The 20,178-nt window shown below is 43.3% G+C and overlaps 1 protein-coding gene across 5 annotated transcripts in view; it reads right to left on the bottom strand.

The window, feature by feature from the left end:
• The window catches only part of LOC138980133 (transmembrane and coiled-coil domains protein 2-like), a 155,737-nt gene that overhangs the window by 63,471 nt on the left and 72,088 nt on the right, over window positions 1-20,178 (bottom strand). The gene's annotated exons all lie outside the window — the stretch shown is intronic.

The following is a 20,178-nucleotide window of genomic DNA, read 5'->3' as shown; positions in this document are numbered from 1 at the left end:
TCGAGTCTTGTTGTTGTCGTTCTTGTTTTTTCTTTCCTGTAGGAGGATGCCAAGAAGGCCTTGGAGATACGGTTGGGGAAAAAAAAACAACAAAAAAAACACACACAACTAAAAACAAACAAACAAACAAGAAGGGCAAAGCCCATACGACTCACATGCTTACATAGCAATGACATCATACACTAAGAACTGCTTTACACATTTTTCCTGCCAAAATACATGTGACCTTGACCCAAGGTCAAGGTCATCCAAGGTCATGCAACACAAAGCTGTTAATTCAAGACATAGGAAGTACAATGGTGCTTATTGGCTCTTTCTACCATGAGATATGGTCACTTTTAGTGGTTCACTACCTTATTTTGGTCACATTTCATAAGGGTCAAAGTGACCTTGACCTTGATCATATGTGACCAAATGTGTCTCATGATGAAAGCATAACATGTGCCCCACATAATTTTTAAGTTTGAAACAGTTATCTTCCATAGTTCAGGGTCAAGGTCACTTCAAAATATGTATACAATCCAACTTTGAAGAGCTCCTGTGACCTTGACCTTGAAGCAAGGTAAACCAAACTGGTATCAAAAGATGGGGCTTACTTTGCCCTATATATCATATATAGGTGAGGTATTGAATCTCAAAAACTTCAGAGAAAATGGGAAAAATGTGAAAAATAGCTGTTTTTTAGGCAACATTTATGGTCCTTGCGACCTTGACCTTGAAGCAAGGTCAAGATGCTATGTATGTTTTGGGGGGCCTTGTCATCATACACCATCTTGCCAAATTTGGTACTGATAGACTGAATAGCGTCCAAGAAATATCCAACGTTAAAGTTTTCCGGACGGACGTCCGGACGGACGGACGGACGGACGTCCGGACGGACGGACGGACGGACGGACGACTCGGGTGAGTACATAGACTCACTTTTGCTTCGCATGTGAGTCAAAAAGGCCACAACTAACTTCCCCTCTTCCCATAGCACATGCACACATACACACACGCCACAAATTCCGCCGAATGGCCAAAAGTGAACAAGCAGCTCCTCTTGTTTCTCTAAAACTAATTAATTTTGCCATTCACTTCTTACAACAGACTGTACAGCTTTTCTTCTCCTCCTCACTGCACCGATTCTTCCAGACAACCAGCTGCGCAAACAATAAGACGGAGGAGGAGACCAGACAGTGTGTTTTTTCTTCGGCAAACAACCTTCCACGCAAAGCGTTGGAAAGAAGGGAACGTGATGACAGGAGAAATGCACACAAAGGTGTATGCTTCTAGGAAGTGTGATCACATAATCACTCTCGTTAGAAAATCAAATTAATAATTTGAATTCCGCCGTTTTCTTTGTCATGCGGTGTTAAATATGCAGGAATGTCGTTTTAATTCGCGTCGGTAGTCGGTGAAACGACTAAACTTATTATATTTCAAATTGCTGAAAACTGTGCCGTAATTTTGGTAGAATTACCAAACTTTTTTTATGGTGGGCGAAAGGAAACACCAAAGAATTGCTTCACAGTTTCCGAAAATTGCCGAACATTTATGGGCATTTTGGCAAATCTGCCGAAGTAAATATAATTCTGGCACAACCTCTGGCTTGTCACTACTTAGCTTTAAATTCCGTATCGCGCTTTGGTCTCACATGTTTTCCATTCATTACGGTCAGGTAGTACGATTAAAAATTAAGCAATCAACATAAGAGGATCATCACTCCACCAATGACGGCCTTACGTTTTTGTTCTAGCAGCAATGCCAAAGGAAAACTTAGAATCGGACTAATTATTCTTCTGTTAATTGCCTGGTACGGTTGAGTAGGCGCGAACAAATGTGACCCTCCACCACGAAATGAGTCGCATGTCACCTCGCGCGATCTGCGCTAGGCTTAATATAAATCCGGGGAGTGTCTGGTAACAGTGTGAGGGTCACCTTAGTTACACGCTTATAACTCAAACAGTTTTCGCTCTTTTCTAAAACGGTTTTCACCACTGTGAAAAAACTCTTTAGGAAAATGTTCAAATATGAAAATCATGCAAATGTGACATGCGACTCATTCCGTGGTGGAGGGTCACAAATGTAGTCCTCCTTCATCCATTCCTCACAAGAAGAAGGGCGAGACGGTGGAAGATGGAGATCGATAGAGCCACGGACAGATGGTGTAAACACTTCTATTGTCAGACACCACCATTAATAAATCATTCCCCGGAAAGACCAGAAATAAATAAGCCATATTCTTGTTCGTTTGCGCTGACGTGTTGACTTAAGGTGTTGTGACGGCTTGGGTGTTTATTGGGCACATCGAGAGAGAGAGAGAGAGAGAGAGAGAGAGAGAGAGAGAGAGAGAGAGAGAGAGAGAGAGAGAGAGAGAGAGAGAGAGAGAGAGAGAGAGAGAGAGAGAGAGAGAGAGAGAGAGAGAGAGAGAATATGTGATGGACCGTGTGTATGGGTGATGGACCGTGTGTATGGGTGATTGTGTGGGTGTGATTGTGTGGGTGCATGTGTGCGCGTGGGTTTGGGGTGCCTGTTGGAGGCGTTGGAGAAGGTGTAGTTGGTCAACGACTTCATAGATATAACCCAATATCAGTTATAGGGCGGACGCCCACGGACAAAATAATGCAACAGGCCCACTGCAAACGAGCAATTCTCACGAATCATATTAATATTAATAACGCCAATTCCTGACAACATGATCTGATCAGATTTAGCACAAAACCAGACACCCAGCAAACACACGGGCCGTCAGAAAAAAAATGTGGGAAAGGAAAAGGAAAAAAAACAACCAAACCATTGCTGATGTAACAATATTAGCATGTTCTAAACGCCGGTGTGAACCCCGACGCATCCTGGATGCGTCAACAACGAACTAAAAGCGTGCACCACTAACCGCAGCTTTGACTGGGCAAGCTAACTTGTCCTTTCTCTTTTTCTTTCCATTCTGTGTGTGAAAATAGTGTTATCATTAATTGGATGTAAGAACCTGAGGCGACAGATTTTAACTCTCTTTTAAATAGTCTTGCAATTTACGACGACTATTTAGTGTGTGTTATGGCACACTCCTTCTCGTATAAACATTTCGACTCACCGTCTCAGATCTGAAGGCCAGGCTTTTACATGCGATTATACCATCCCTCCACTTTGTCACATACCTAAAATGAACAGCCCGAGTACTTTGTGCACAGTGGGAATTTTTCCATGAATTGATTTCGTAAAAGTCACTGGTGGCTTTTTAAGAAATGAATTCATCAAACGATTCCAACTCACATCATCCCTCCACTTGGTCACATACCTAAAATGAACAGCCCGGGTACTCTGTGCACAGTGGAAATTTTTGGATGAATTAATTTCGTAAATGTCACTGGTGGCTTTTTAAGAAATGAATTCATCAAACGATTCCAACTCACCACACCTAGCAGTCAGGGTGTTGGGTTTTGGTATGTGACCAAGTAGAGGGATGTTCTTACCCCTTATAAAACATGGCCAGATCTCCGATGGTGAACCCAACTGTTATCACGGGGAAGAGTGTGACATCGCTTGATGTATGACAAGGGGTTGAAGAGAAGGGTGCATAATCTAATCTGATCAAACAAAGGCTGCAGAATATCCGATAAACTAGGCAACAAAAACCCGGCCAAGCGATCATTCGCATGCATGCGTCCACGTCACGATTGTGTCACTTCTCACACACCGAACCTGATCTCATCAGGAATAATCTGCAATGGAGAAGGCTTAGAGAATGAATTTTCCGAGAGTGGGAGCAACGAGTGGATGAGGGTGAGTGTGTGTGTGTGTGTGTGCATGAGTGTGTATGCGTTGGCGGGGGTCGGGGGGGGGGGGGGCGGGGGGAGAGATAACAGGGATAAGTTGGGGAGAATCATCAGGAATAGTTTGTAATGGTAATGTGTGTGTGTGTGTTTGTCTGTGCGTATGTACGCGTGTGTGGGTGTGTACGTGCGTGTTTGTGTGTGGAGGGGGGGGCGGCTAGAGACTGAGAGGAATAACAAGGAATAACAAGGAAAGGTTGCAGGAGAATCATCACGAATATTTTGCAATGAAAAGGGCTCAGAGAATAAATTGTCCAAAGAGTAGCAACCACGAGGTCTGTGTGTGTGGTGGGAATGGGGGTTGAGGCGGATGAGGAGGGCAGAGTGCAGGGCGATGGGGGGGGGGGGGGGGGGGACAACAAGGCGAGGTTGGGAAGCTCATCAGTGTGCACGAGCAAGAGGAAGAGCGACAGACTCAGCAAATACGAGTGATTGGAAAATCCAAGGCCGGTGATGCTTGCTCTCGGAACGGAATAGGATGGACATCTGGCCGGATGAATAGCAAAATGCAGAGTACGGTTATGCGTGTCGATTCGATATGTGAGGGAGAATTGTTGATGTTTTATATACCCAGTTTGGATTTGGTTGCGGATGGGGTGGGGTGAGGGGTTTGGGGTAGGGGAAGAGATAGACTCTCCCTCAGACACTCTCTCTCTCTCTCTCTCTCTCTCTCTCTCTCTCTCTCTCTTTCTCTCTCTCTCTCTCTCTCTCTCTCTCTCTCTCTCTCGTTGTGTGTGTGTGTGTGTGTGTGTGTGTGTGTGTGTGTGTATGTGTGTGTGTGTGTGTGTGTGTGTGTTTATCTGTGTGTCTGTGAGTATGCGTGTGTGTCTGTGACTTGCATGGATGCATGATTGGAAGCCTGGATGAATACACGGCTGGGTGCAAGAAAGATCAGAAAACGAACGCCAGCGCCCGATGCAGGCTCGTTGCTTCTGCACACTGCACGAGAAAAATTCGATTAGAATGATCGATGTCCAATCAATAAATGAGATGCAAATCACTTCCTGGCGTGCCCAGGGGGAGAAACAACATAATCCACGACCTCGTACAAACCAATCCGTTTGAAGCCAGCTGCCTTGCCTTTGCAAAGGGGACCATAGTCCACCTCCGAGAAAACGGCGAACGTGTTACTCTTCTGCTAAGGAATCGAAGCTTATCGAATGCGAATGCAAATCCCTACACTACTTACATGGCAATCATGTACAATCAAAGTTGTTAGCATTAATCGAGATATGAATACACAGAAATGGTATAAGTGGGACGAAGGGGGTAGAGGTTAGGCGAGGGAAGCGAGAGGAGGTTAAGTACAATGTTTCCCCATGGGGATGATGGACAAGTTTCAAAGAAGACAGACAGCGAGACAGACGGACAGAGAGACAGATGTCCTACGCATGCCCGGGGAAAGTAAAAGTACAGTTGTTACCTTAAAACTCGGCGGAGCTATTCTTCGCCTCTATTTATCTTAATCTTCATTCCATCTGCTTAAATTTCGGTTAGAGGAGAGATCGAGACGTAGACACATACTGACTGAATGAGAAGTCACAAGAAGAATAAACAACAACGATGTAAGCAATTTCAAACTACCAAAATCCCTCATATATCTTACTCATCCAAACCAGCCAGTTGCCCTGCTCTTTTTCTCATTTTCCCCCTTATTCAGCGATTTTCCCCTTTCAGTTTCTGTCTTTCAATCTCGCAGACCGCCATCTCAAGCACATCAACGCAATGAATATTTAAACAGCGATTGTGAAAGGCAACAAACGTCGCTTTTTCGGGTCAAGCCAAAAGAAAAAGAAAGTTTTCTGAACAACTTATTTCGATTTGTTTTTCTTCTTTGGGCTGTTTCTTTAACATTGCTTCCTCTTCAGCAATCTTCCCATTATATTTCTTGTCTGTTTCTGTTTGTCTGTCTCCAGCATCCTTCAGCTCTGCCTAAAAGCTCCTGTTTTGATAAGATGAACCATTTGGGTTGATCAGAAGAAACTGGGTTTTGGCCAGACAGAAATGAACGTCGCAAAACCTCATTTGAAATAACTAATTATCAAGGTGCTCTCTCTCTCTCTCTCTATCCTTCCCTCTCTATCTGTCTGTCTCCCTCCCTCCCTCCTTCTCTCTCTCTCTCTCTCTCTCTCTCTCTCTCTCTCTCTCTCTCTCTCTCGCTCTCTCTCTCCCTCCCTTCCTCCCTCAGTCCAGCCCCCCAACCCTCTCTTTCATGTCCCAGGGAGTAAAAAATACGTGTGCGTGCCGAAGACTCACCACAGAGCGCCCTACTTTTCATCAGTCTGTGTTTGAAGGTAATAGCCCTGCGATTTGTGCGCCGGCCTGCATATGTATAACATCGCTTCAAAGTGCAGTCAGCATGCAACTTGTGCGTCACAATGGAAACAGGGATAAAGGGCTCGTCGAGAGAGAAGTTATTATGGTTGTCTACGAAGACTGAACGATTTTAACTCACGACACGTAATGGCCCTATTCCACACGGACAACGATTCACAATTTTGGCCACGAACTCCCGATTCCGATAAATCGTTGTTAATTTGTAACAAATTCGTTGTACATTCTTAGGCATCGTAACTGAATCGTAATCGATTCGTAGGTATTCCCAACTCATTCGGGGTTTCGTGGCCAAAATTTTGAACAGCTCAAAACGGTTGCCACGAATTCCCGATTGCTCAAGAATTGCAAGAACTGACTACGAATATATACGAATCAGTTTAAGAACTTCTCGAACGGATTACGATTCAACCACGAATCCTAAAATGTATCCATTCGTGGCGATTCGTGGTCTGTGGGGAATAGGGCCATTAGGTCTATGCTTCCTGTTTGAGATCGTTTGAAGGTAATGGCCTCTAATGGTCTGCACATTGCTCTAACGTGCATCCATCATGCAAACTAATGCGTCACAATAACAGAAAGGGATGGATAGTACATGTACCTTCTACCCCGTGTAGTTCAGTCTTGTACCTTCTACCCCGTGTAGTTCAGTCTTGTACCTTCTACCCCGTGTAGTTCAGTCTTGTATCTTCTACCCCGTGTAGTTCAGTCTTGTACCTTCTACCCCGTGTAGTTCAGTCTTGTACCTTCCACCCCGTGTAGTTCAGTCTTGTACCTTCTACCCCGTGTAGTTCAGTCTTGTACCTTCTACCCCGTGTAGTTCAGTCTTGTACCTTCTACCCCGTGTAGTTCAGTCTTGTACCTTCTACCCCGTGTAGTTCAGTCTTGTACCTTCTACCCCGTGTAGTTCAGTCTTGTACCTTCTACCCCGTGTAGTTCAGTCTTGTACATTCTACCCCGTGTAGTTCAGTCTTGTACCTTCTACCCCGTGTAGTTCAGTCTTGTACATTCTACCCCGTGTAGTTCAGTCTTGTACCTTCTACCCCGTGTAGTTCAGTCTTGTACCTTCTACCCCGTGTAGTTCAGTCTTGTACCTTCTACCCCGTGTAGTTCAGTCTTGTACCTTCTACCCCGTGTCAATCACAATAGATCCTGGGGCAGCAAGAACAAGGTGCACACCAACAATCAAAACCCTGAATTAAGTTTATTTCGCAACTGGCATCATTATATCAGCCAGATAAACTAAGGCACCATGAACTAACACAACGAACAAAAATCCCCTATCTGCAGAGATAGCATCCTGGCCGTTGATTTCTGCTATGTGTCAAAGCAGAAAGATGCTCTCAGCGAATTATCATTTATGTTCCTATTTGGGCCGCATTGCTGCCACTGAAGACGTCAAATCTCAGTGTATGCTAAAAGCCTATAAACTATTATATACGTTGTCTTACATGCAAGGTGAGCTATAGTTTGTTGATACACGATAACGACTGTATGTTTACGGAACGGGACTAAGCAGTGGAGAAATTATGGTTTCGTTTTCATTTCATGTTCATTACTTTATTGCCCTATCGCTGGGAAACTCGGGTCGCTTCCTCCACGTGGAAAGCTGGCAGCAACAGAGTGGCGCTACCCAGGTGTGTGCGTGTTTAGGTGTAATCAGCCACCTGCACTGCTGGCAGAATGACCGAGGTCTTGTATATATATTTGTTACAGTAAATTGTCAAAACCAGGAAATTTACAAAATCCCTGAAAATGTCAGTGAATTTGTAAATTTCCTGTTTCACTCAGGGATTTTACAAATTTCCTAAAAAAAAAATTCTAGGAAATTTGTAAATTTCCTGGTTTTGACAATTTACTGTAACATATATATCCCCAACTCAAACCGATCAGAGACAAAGTGTGGCCAGCATCAGTCCCTCTCCGCACCAAACTCTATGGGAGCAGACAAGACCTGGAAGCCACGACGTCATTCGTCTCGCAGACTAAACTGATGGTGTGACGGCGAACGCAAGAAGAAGAAGAAGACTGTAACATATATATAATTATATATTATACGTGCCACATTGTGGGGTGTGGAACATGGATACCGTCTCTGAGTCTGCACATAAAGTTTCTGCGGAGAACAATTCACGAGCAGGAAGTTGCATGCTTGTCATGTGGGATCATTTGACGGTAATAGCCTTGTGGTTTGTATGTGTACGTGCCAAGGACTATTACTAGTGGTAGTCATTGGTACATGCATATCGCTAAAAAACGCACTCAGTATGCAACTGATGCTGCACACTGGAAAGCGATTAACGGAATTCGATCGGCTTTGTCTGATATTCTCCACTCTGTCTTTTACTGTTCTTGCTGCTGCTGTTGCTGTTGTTGTGGTGCTTGTTGTTTTTCTGGCTTTTGCTGATACGGATGGTTTGGTAAATTCAAAAATGGCTCACCAATGGCTTGCATGAGCAGAACATTTAAATCTTTGGTAAATAAAGTTCAGTTCAGTTCTCTTTCTGTAAGAGTCTCTCTCTCTCTCTCTCTCTCTCTCTCTCTCTCTCTCTCTCTCTCTCTCTCTCTCTCTCTCTCTCTCTCTCTCTCTCTCTCTCTCTCGTTTCAATGAAGTTACATTCCACAGGAAGAAAACACAGACAACACCTAAGTAACGTACACACACAAAACAAAGTTCGACAGGCTTAGTATTGGCAAAAAGAAACGGCGCCCTGTCGACAGAGACAGCAAGGTAAAGAAAAGCAGAAGACGAATGTTTGTTGCACAGACAGGCATACAGACAGCGAGTCTCTCTCTCTCTCTCTCTCCGTCGAAAATGTTTTCCCCCCTCTCAATCTCTCAAATCTTTCTCTCCCCCCCTCTCTCTCTCTCTTTCTCTCCCTCCCCCCCCCCCCCCTCCCTCCCTCTCTCTCTCTCTCTGTCTCCCCCCCCCCCTCTGTCTCCCCTCTCTCTCTCTCTCTCTCTCTCTCTCTCTCTCTCTCTCTCTCTCTCTCTCTCTCTCTCTCTCTCTCTCTCACAATTTCTGACTGATATAAATGAGCTGCATCGCAATCGTTGACCATATCTATTGCAGAGAGAGTCATCCTTCGAGAAAACACGGTGCAGACATTATTTTACTCAGCACTATACTACTTAAATGTATACATGAACCAATAGCTATAGGCTATAGGCACATGACCTCGCGTGCCTTGCTAGGATTCCTAAGATTTGTCTAATTAGCACCCCAGTCCATATTAGCGCGACTAATGAACTATAGATACTGTCGGTCTGTTTTGACGCCCGGAGGACATGAAACGTGTCGGTTTGTTCGGGTTGGTGAAGGTTGGAAGATGATTTCTTTTCTGTCTGTCTCTCTCGCTTTCTTCTTTGCTCTCCGTGTGTGTGTGTGTGTGTGCTAGCGTGTGTGTGTGTGTGTGTGCTAGTGTGTGTGTGTGTGCTAGCGTGTGTGTGTGTGTGTGCTAGCGTGTGTGTGTGTGTGTGTGTGTGTGTATGCTAGCGTGTGTGTGTGTGTGTGTGTGTGCTAGCGTGTGTGTGTGTGTGTGTGTTTGTGTGTGTGTGTGTGTGTGTGTGTGTGTGTGTGTGTGTGTGTGTGTGTGTGTGCTAGCGTGTGTGTGTGTGTGTGTGCTAGCGTGTGTGTGTGTGTGTGTGCTAGCGTGTGTGTGTAAGTGTGTGTGTGTGTGCGTGTGTGTGTGTGTATGCGTGTGTGTGTGTGTGTGTGTGTGTGTGTGAGAGAGAGAGAGAGAGAGAGAGAGAGAGAGAGAGAGAGAGAGAGAGAGAGAGAGAGAGAGAGAGAGAGAGAGAGAGAGAGAGAGCAAGCAGATAACCATAATTATAGCCTTTCTCTGCAGTATAATCAAATCGAAAAAAGAAAATTCAACAAAGACCGAAAACAGACAAACAAACACAATTTGTTTAACTGGCCTTTTTCTGCATTACAGATGTCTCCTCGGGGCTGTAAACCTATCCTACCAATTCTCCTCAGGAACAAAAAAATTAAATCTAACTCGATCCCGAAGTGAACCCTCAAAGCTGGAATTAGACCCGGAAGGCAGGACAGAAGATACACAACTTTTATCCCACTCGGCAAAGAATAGCGTCGTCGATCAATTTCTGACGTATAGTTCACTCAAGTTTGCTGTTGTTGCTCTCATGTTGTACTCGAGTTGTATCGATTCAGCATCATTTTGCTTTTTTATAAGATGTCTAAATTTAAACCCTGGTGTAAATTAGACATCGAAGTCACTACAAAAAGGAAGGATGCGGTCATGTGACAGACTGAGCGGTTTGAACAAAAAAAAATGCGACAAGTCGTCGTTCCAAGATCGGGTTCAGGGCAAAACACTCAGAAAACTGCGAGTAATAATATCGAAGAAACTGGTTCATATAAAGAGAGAAAAAAACAAAACAACTAAGTATGAGATGGGATAATTGATCGACTGTCAGCTTCTACTTGTCTTGTGTCAAGTTTCTGAGCGGGTTTTGCTACGTTATTTGATCAGAGAGAGAGAGAGAGAGAGAGGGAGACAGACAGACAGACAGACAGACAGACAGAGAATAAGACGCATTTTGACCTTATTTGTTGCTGATCATTTTTTTCTACATCTAGTTATCGTATCCAATCAAAACTCGACACACGTGTACTTTACACGGTTAAGGAGGACACTCGCAACAAATTCACCCATAAATACACATAACTGACGACGTCTCTAACAACAAGACACATTTCACAGACACTCCAACACGTTGTCAGACAGAGAAATCCCCCTTTGGGGACGCCACCACCCGTCCTTCTAGAATGACAGATGGATGCAAACAGTCCGGAGTACCTCACAACAGAAAGTCATCCCTCCCCCTGGGCGCAGCTTGTGCTCCAGGGCCAATAACTTGAACAGCCAAGTAAATCGGGTTGCACGAGTAAGTGTTGCAGAGAAAATGAGGACAGGCGGGAGCGCGTTACGAGAAAGACCGAAGAAGGATAGTGAGAAAGACCAAAGAAGGAGAGTTGTTTGCCACGATACCCTTGGGGGTATTTTGCTGCTGCACGTAACTAGGTGGTTTTGCTCGGCTGAGAGGAACAGATTCCTGTTCACCTGTTCTTCCTCCTTCTTCTCTTTCTCCTGTCTCCACATCTTCCTCTTCATCATCATCGTCATCATCATCAGCAGCAGCATCAACTCCATTCTCCTCAACATAATCGAATCATCTCTTCAAAGCGATTCAGAGCAGTTTTACTTTGGTCACAGGCGTTTTCATGAAACGCCCTAGCGAATGAACATTCGGGAAGCTAAGATGATATAATTGGTTGTGAATAATGATGATGAAAATGAGAACAAAAACGACCCCAACTAATACTTATTCGCCCTGGTGTATTTAGCAAGGATGTTGTTGTTTGTTTCAACGTTCGGCAGATTCTTTTCCGTTCAATCGTTCTTATTCTTAAGCTATTTTTCTCTGTTTGGCTAAACTCACAGCTGCAATGCAAACCCTTACACGGTTCAAAAGAAACTAACGCCAATTCCATAGTCACATACGCACCCACAATGTTACACCCCATTTGCCTTTGATTGTGAAAAAAGAATCCCTCCTGAATTATGCACCAGAAAGGGGCTGCTTTATTGGATTCTGTCAAAACAGCATTGCAATAATCAGCGCGCATCCATCTTGGCAGACGAGAAAATGACCATCAGACTGATCAGTCTAGCGAAGCGTTCAAAGGCACTTACAAAACAAATGATTTACATGTATATGATCGACTGGTTCAGATTACCCAAATACGCAAATGTTTGCCTCTTTTTTCCTTAGACTTTCTCTGTCGTTTGTATTTTTCTTCCTTCTTTTTTTTCTACAGAATTCATAGTTATGAGCGCTTCGGCCCAAGCAATGGTTTAGCGATCCGAATAATAATAATTTACTTGGGAAGAAATCGAACATCAGAGCTGTGATGTTCTCACACTGCGCAAGATTCCATACATCGCAAAACTCATTTCCATACGAAATACGAGGAGTGACCAAATTCAAAGTTCAATCAATCAATCAATATGAGGCTTATATCGCGCGTATTCCGTGGGTACAGTTCTAAGCGCAGGGATTTTTTTTATTTTTATTTTTATTTATTTTTATTTTTTTTTGCACGGATGCAAGGTTTGTGGATCTGACTTTACTATTATAACACATATTTATATAATATCGCTGCATAGCTCCCTGGATTTTTCTTTTAAACGTACCCAAGACCTCTTACATAGATAAATATACATGTATATATATATGTCTATTTAATAAAATATTGTTAAATCAATTTTGCTTACATGTAAACCATCATGTGTGAATAAAAGGAAGCACAAACTCTACATTTTCTCCTTCAGTATTTCCCAAATCACGTCTATTCACGCAGAAAACCAGCCCCTTTCAGAAATAGTGTCTCCTATAACTAAATGAAATTACCCAGACAGTACCCCAGTAACCCATCCATGCCTTGGTACGATTCTGCGAAGTCAGCTTCATACATGAATGCACACTCCGGCCTCTTTCACAAAGTAGTGTCTCCTTGACTGATGACATTACCAGGGCGGTACCTCGGTACCCTATAAGTCAGTACCATCCCCAATAAGTCTTCGGCATCGTGGTCGTCACTGAAGAAACCTTCCCTGGAGGCTTTAACATTGTCTGACGGGGAGAGAATAAGAATCGATAGGGACAGTGAGCGAAAAATGTGTCACTTATCATGTTAATGTCGAAATCTGTGCTTTAAAAGAAAGGTATAACAAAAAAAAACCACCTAAACACGCGAACACACAGAGACTCTCTCTCTCTGTCTCTGTCTCTGTCTCTGTCTCTCTCTCTCTCACTCTCTCTCTCTATCTCTCTCTCTACTCCGTACCCCCCCCCCCCTTTTTTAGTACAGTTTAACAAGTCGACTTCATACTTGAATACACACTCCCGTCTCTTTTGCCCAAACGTGTCTCCTGACTAGCGTAATATTCAGGGCAGAGCCATACACGGTAATCTGTAAACCAGTACCTTTTATCATCACTGATGTAATTCTTCAAAACTAAGTTTCATGTATGATTGCACCCTCCCGCTTCAGTCTTTCACAAAAGTTTCTTCCAACTAATGGAATTACCAAAGCGGTACCTCGATCGTTACGGTATAGCTTGGTACCATTCAATCTCTTAAGTCTTTGGTCTCATGGTTTTCCCTCATCAGACCGAGCCGGTGTAACACGAGAAAATTACTCCCACGAGATTTTTACTCCGGAATAAACATTTCGTACGAAGAAGTTACTCCCTTTACGAAAAAAAGCACTCCCCCATTGCACGAGAAAATTACTCCCCAAGACAGGTGAGTTCCGAGTAAACATTTCGTTCAAAAATGTTACTCCCCTGACGAATAAATAACGAATAAATTAATTCACCCCAACACGAGCAATTTAACTTCCCATGCCAGGTGTACGAAATTTTTACTCCCTTGTCCCCTGTTAGTCTTTGTGGTGGAAAGGGTGGAGGGAGGGTAGCGCGACATTTGTTTACGCGAGATCACTTACTGGCATTTTCCCTTCGCCCGCATCCCATTTTTGCGTACGAGATTTTTACTGGAAGTAAAAAAAAATGGGGAATAAAAATTTCGTGGAGGGAATAATTTTTTCGTGCCTTGGTGAGTTCTTTTCTCGTATGAAAAGTGTACTCGGAGTAAGAATTTTGTACGAAATATTTACTCCGGAGTATATTTTTCGTGGAGTAAAAATTTCGTGTTTCACCGGGAGGTCTCAGCCCCGTCTGAGGGAGGGAGACTGAGAATCGATAGGGGTGTGAGCGACTGTAAGTCTGTCGCATCAGTGCTTAACTGGGTGTTTCTGAGAGGGTTATAAATCAGTGTGTGTGTGTGTGTGTGTGTGTGTGTGTGTGTGTGTGTGTGTGTGTGTGTAAGATAAGGGGTGGTGTGTGTGTGTGTGTGTGTGTGTGTGTGTATGTGTGCGGGCGGGCGGGCGTACGTGCGTGCGTACTGTATGAATTGTAAAAAAAGCCATACATGTTTCTTGATTAAAACCTTGTGAAATACTTGTCATACATCGTGTACAAACATTGCACAAGGCCTTACGGTGCATGGATAAACACGCACGCCGAGCCAGTGAGCAAGCGAGAGAAAGAGAAAGAGAGAGAGAGAGAGAGAGAGAGAGAGAGAGAGAGAGAGAGAGAGAGAGAGAGAGAGAGAGAGAGAGAGAGAGAGAGAGAGAAAGAAAGAAAATGAGAGAAAGAAAGAAAATGAGAGAAAGAAAGAGAGAGAGAGAGAGAGAGAGAGAGAGAGAGAGAGAGAGAGAGAGAGAGAGAGAGAGAGAGAGAGAGAGAGAGAGAGACAGACAGACAGACAGACAGACAAAAATACGTGCTTGTGAATGATCGTTCAGCGGAATTGTCGGTCTTTTTTGGGGGGTGGGATTATATTTAACCTCTCCCCGCTGCAACACAGCCATTAGCTGTTCCTGGCCGTCCGAAGCACCGACTTAACCTGCCTACGCTAGATTAACTTATTCACGCGGCGAGTAACTCAACACACCAACCTAGCTAGCACAATGTACATGTACCTACCTTCATCTCAGGCGTAAACTAAGTCTTGTTTACGAGCCGGACCATGAGACACCTTGAATTGCTGCCAACCCTATCACCCAAAGGTTCAACCCGAGTTTTTTTGTTTTGTTTGTTTGTCTTCGTTCTTTCTTCTTCCCGTTTGCTTTCCTTGCCGAGCCTTGAGATACATTGGTGCCAACAGATCATGCAAAGGGTTTTTTTCCGCTTTCGCACTTCTGCCACCCCCCCTCCCCCCCAAAATCATCAGTCCCCCGCCAAGAAGAGCTTAAAGCTAGATTACAACAACATGCACAATCGGGTTAATCACACTGACAATCCTAACGGAGAACTTTTTTTTCTCTTGCGTTTCTTCACGCACGTGATAGACTGACACAGGAGTTCACCCTATTAAGGGCAAAAATGCATCAACCGAGGGTCATAAAAGTCAAATTAACGACAAATAGATCTGACAGCTGAGAATCAATGAGCCTCAACAGCTGTTACGTGGGAAGAGACTTTTTTTTCCACACGTACGACTAGTGTATCACCGACTTTGCTTAGCCAATAGTACGTGATACGTGAATGAAAACGCAAATCAAATTTAGCAATTCATTGTGCGTTCGTCCATGAGGTGTCCAACAAGGTGATACTTTTAATCAATTGCATGGCTGAACGAGCTACGTGACACAAACTAATCCATACTGACAACGTCGAGAGTTGATAACGCCAAACCGATTTAACGTCAAAACAGGGCTTGCGCGTGAGCAAGTTTGAATCCTTGCGACTAGGTCGTCTAACACAAGAAAACAAAGACAATCGAGGTAATAAAAAAAAGCTTTTTGAGTTAAGAAGATTAATTTTCTAAAAGTGGACACATAATCGAAACAATGTCTGTTTTTGATAGCTTCTCGGCTCGATTAAATGCACAATGTTTGTTACCTACGGTGCGAAGCCCCTCCGATGAGAGGACATCTCCCAATAAAGGACGCCTTCAGAGGTAGTAAGCACGAGATGGTGCCTAACTGGGAGGGACCCAAGGGCTGGTTCGGATAGGTTGAAACCTCAAACAATCTCAATTTTAACCAAGTCGAACCAGGGCTTGGTTCCCACCAAGTTGATCACTTTCTGGTGCACCCCACGCCTATTATATTCATTTCATTTATCTTTTTAACTAATTAATTAATCAATTTAATTTTATTAGAATTGATCAGGCTAGATCAGTGCGAGAAGTACATTCTCCAAATCAAACGGTAATACTGATGATGAATAAGAACATGTAAACCGATCTGCGCATCAGACAAGTCTGTGGTAATTCCGAAAGTGAAGGCAGTGGCACGACCCATAACACTGCGCGGACAAAGACTGTACTCTTAAAAAAAAGGTCAAGAATATTGTGTACGTCAATTCAAACTAAGCAGTACCTTCTTGCGTGAAAAATCCAAGACTTAGCAGCTGTTGTCTGTATACAATTCGACTTGCAAATTGAAATCCAATCCTGAGTAAAGTCTTCGGTTTGTATACTGTTTGGTTTAGTGTATGGAGAAAAAGGAAATTGTTTCCAAGACGTTAATTTTCCGCCGGGCACTGAGATCGACATTTGCAACAAGTAACAATTCGAACAAGATTGGACTCACTTCCATTTCAGGCATTGCAACTAATTGGTCTTAACTGGACAGTGCGCTGACCGCAAGTCAGCTTTTTCTGTAGTAAAGCCCCTACTGCGTGTTGTATAAATCATATGTATGAAACTACCATCAATCTCACCTACATTCTAACTGTAAATTACTGAGAACTGTATACACACTGCACAGAACACAGAACGTGTTTCTGTACTATTCAGCATATATCATGTCAGCATATATATTTGAACGAAGTACATTATTCTAAAAGTGGCACGCATTATTCATCTTGTCATGTCTTGTCTTCCGAATATTATCCTTCTTTTAGCGTGGCAAGCTTTCTCGCTAAGTTGAGAGCTAGAGAATCGTAAACTTTGATTTAGAATTTACACATGGGCGTATTAGTACACTCAACAAAGACAGTGTCCTATACAACAAGAATACATAATCAAGCAACATTAAGATGACATTCAATACATTATTATAATCTTATGTCCGATTGCTTTTCAGTGTCTTGTTACATGTGTGAGCAGTAAGTTTGTCGAACTGTCGATAGTCCAGGTGTCTGTTAATGCGTAATCCTGAATACATACACACACACATTGAGTCAAAACAGACACAAATCTGAGACAGACAGACAGACAGATGTCCGCACAGGTGGACACGTATACGTACTCAAATGCCTAAACAAAGACTAATCGATAAACTAACAGAAACACCGACACACACACACAAGCGCGCGCGCACACACACACACACACACACATACACACACACTGTGACACACACACATACACACACACGCACGCACTGTGACACACACACACACACACACACACACACACTTACCGTGACCACAAAGAAAATTCCTCCGCTGTTACACAGACCGACGAAACGCACAGGTCAAAATATCCCGCCATCTCAAAGCACCGCTCACATAAAGCACGGCACTAACACGACCTCCAGGCCACAGTCACAACGGCCACACAACTGTTGTTTATATTGCAGTCCTCACCGGTCTCAAAACTCAACAACTCTTCAGTGTTTCTGTGTCAAGCGGTGGGTGAAATTGTATACTGTCCTGAAAAAGTAACTCCACCGTTTTAGTTTTAGGCCAAAAAAAAAAATTGTCTGTTTCTGGTCACCCGACCGACCCTAAATTTCGGCGCCGACCCTAAACTTTTTTTGTCCAAACTCAAAATTTTTTGTTGTTGTTGTTGTTGTGGTAAAGGACAGGGTGAGAAAATGAACAACAAAAACGTGTGAAAACGAAAGTCCGCTGACGATTTGTAAATGTGTTGAGTGTCTTGTCTCTATGTATAGTGAATCCAGTCTCTTTGCGCGATTTTTAAAGTTAGTTTTATTGGTCTACATTTGGGGTAAAAAAATTTTTAAAAAAATATAAAAAAAAATAAAAAAATCCCGACCTACCGACCCTATTTTTTTTAGCCATGTTACCAGAAACAGACAATTTTTTTTTGGCCTTAGGTCGAGTAGCCTAAGAACACTGGGCTACATGGGTGGAGATAAATCTGTTATCTCTTGGATAAGGTAGACTGAGAATACTGGACTATACGGAGGAAAGCAAACTTTTATCCATAAGGAGGAAAGACACTCTCTTATCAATCTTGTGATAATATGTAGATGTAGATAATAACAGAGACATAGTTACATAGAAGAGATGCATGTCTCTGATAATAAGAACCTTGGACTACACAAGTGAGTGAAAAAGCAACACGGCCTTCTTAGATCAGGTATAGCTGAGAACACTGAACTACACGAGAGAACAAATATTATTCGCAACACTACCTGCTTTTACCATAGTCTGAGAACAATGAAAAGCGTATCTTTTGAAGAAAAATAGCGTGTGGAAATAAACTTAACTTTTATAGTGTTCTCTAGTCACTCGTTTGCTCGATAGCCAATAGCCCAAACACAGAAAACAGCCCACCTTCGATTTTACAGAAACTGATAGTCTCTCGTATTCGCATAAAACCAAGCTTCAAAACAAATGGCTAACTTAAGATTGGGAACTGAGACGGAAAATAGCTTTTGTGTTGAAGAGTAACCCTGCTCTGTAACTCCCTCAGTCAATATATATATATAATATCCAAGCAATCTCTCTCCATAGAGAAGAGTTTCGCTTATACATTTATTTGAAATAAACTGAGAGTCCTTCTCTCGATCCGGAACTTAGGAGAAGAAACAGACCGGGGAGAGAAAAAAAACACCACAATAACTACAACATGGACTGCAAACGTATCACAAGCTCGGCCGGTCTCCGCATAAGTTATAACTGTTAAGAAAACAACAGTGTCACGTCTCTTGAAAGAAAATTGAAAGCCTTTTGCCAACCAGGCAATTATCAACTGAAGAGGTGAAAGATTACTCCAGGCTGACTCATTCACTGGCTCGATCGCTATCCATCTAACAATCTCTCTCTGCGCACAGCACAAGGGAGGTCTCCCTTCTTTTGGGGGTGAAAGAAACTGCCAGTCTTTCTCCAAAATCTGTTGTCCAAGAAAAACCTCCTTGGGTCATTTACTCGCTCGCACAATATCCATCCAAGCGATTTTCCTCCCGAGAGAAGACTAAGGGGAGCCAAAAAAGAGCGGGACAGAAGGGGAGGAGAGAGAGTGTGACAAAAAGTCTATTGTGACGAGGCCAATCGAACGTCCAAACAGGCTGACACAACCAAGCGGCCGGCTAGCAGGCATGCTGCACAAATGAACAGACACGTCAGACTAGGGCTTCTCTTCCGTTCTTTCTTGTTGTGTTTTTGTTTTGTTTTCTCTTAAAGTTTTGTCCTCTCACATACAATTTCAGCACAGGCCAACTTCAAAATGTCAAGACACAAAATAGTGCACCAAAAGAGATGCTCACAGTCACATGGTCTGTGTACACACACAGGGACCACAGAGATAGAGACTATTCTATATCTCTGCGACTGGGACACAGCACCCCCCGCGGGTTAGGGGGAAGAATTTACCCGATGCTCCCCAGCATGTCGTAAGAGGCGACTAACGGATTCTGTTTCTCTTTTTACCCTTGTTAAGTGTTTCTTGTATAGAATATAGTCAATTTTTGTAAAGATTTTAGTCAAGCAGTATGTAAGAAATGTTAAGTCCTTTGTACTGGAAACTTGCATTCTCCCAGTAAGGTCATACATTGTACTACGTTGCAAGCCCCTGGAGCAGATTTTTGATTAGTGCTTTTGTGAACAAGAAACAATTGACAAGTGGCTCTATCCATCTCCCCCTCTTTCCCCGTCGCGATATAACCTTCGTGGTTGAAAACGACGTTAAACACCAAATAAAGAAAGAAGAAAAATGGGACACAGCCAGAGGTTGATAAATCGAAATAAGCCGATCCAACTGCAGGTAGGTATACCCATTTAATACTACTGTTTACCACTAGTGATCTTACATACACACGGTGACCCTGTTTGATTCCAGGTCGGCGGGTGGAATAATTATATGCTGCTCTGTATGTATCGTCCATTGAACATTGGATTCTCTTTCTTTGAACTCTCTGACGTCAGAGGCAGACTAGGACTCCTACATCCAGGCGGCTGACCGGGACTACAAGAGTGCACGTTTCTGTGCGTTCAACCGGAAAAGTCAAAACGGGTTCTTACTAAAGGGGATCGATACATACAGTTTACTTATACTTTTGGTAAACATATAATTATGGCATTGAACACAGATCTCGACCGTCATTGTTCACCTCGGCCGCGAGCGCGGTCCCGGAGAACAATGACTTGTCTCGTTCTAAATAAATTGTCATATTGTGCTCCAAAAGAGAAATAACGTATTATATTACAGCTGAAAAGTCTGGAACACACGGTCACTT

Source organism: Littorina saxatilis, linkage group LG11 (genome assembly GCF_037325665.1).
Source record: "Littorina saxatilis isolate snail1 linkage group LG11, US_GU_Lsax_2.0, whole genome shotgun sequence".
NCBI lineage: Eukaryota > Metazoa > Mollusca > Gastropoda > Littorinimorpha > Littorinidae > Littorina > Littorina saxatilis.
The sequence above is the reverse complement of the archived record's forward strand: the minus strand, read 5'-3'. Positions and strand labels throughout refer to the sequence as shown.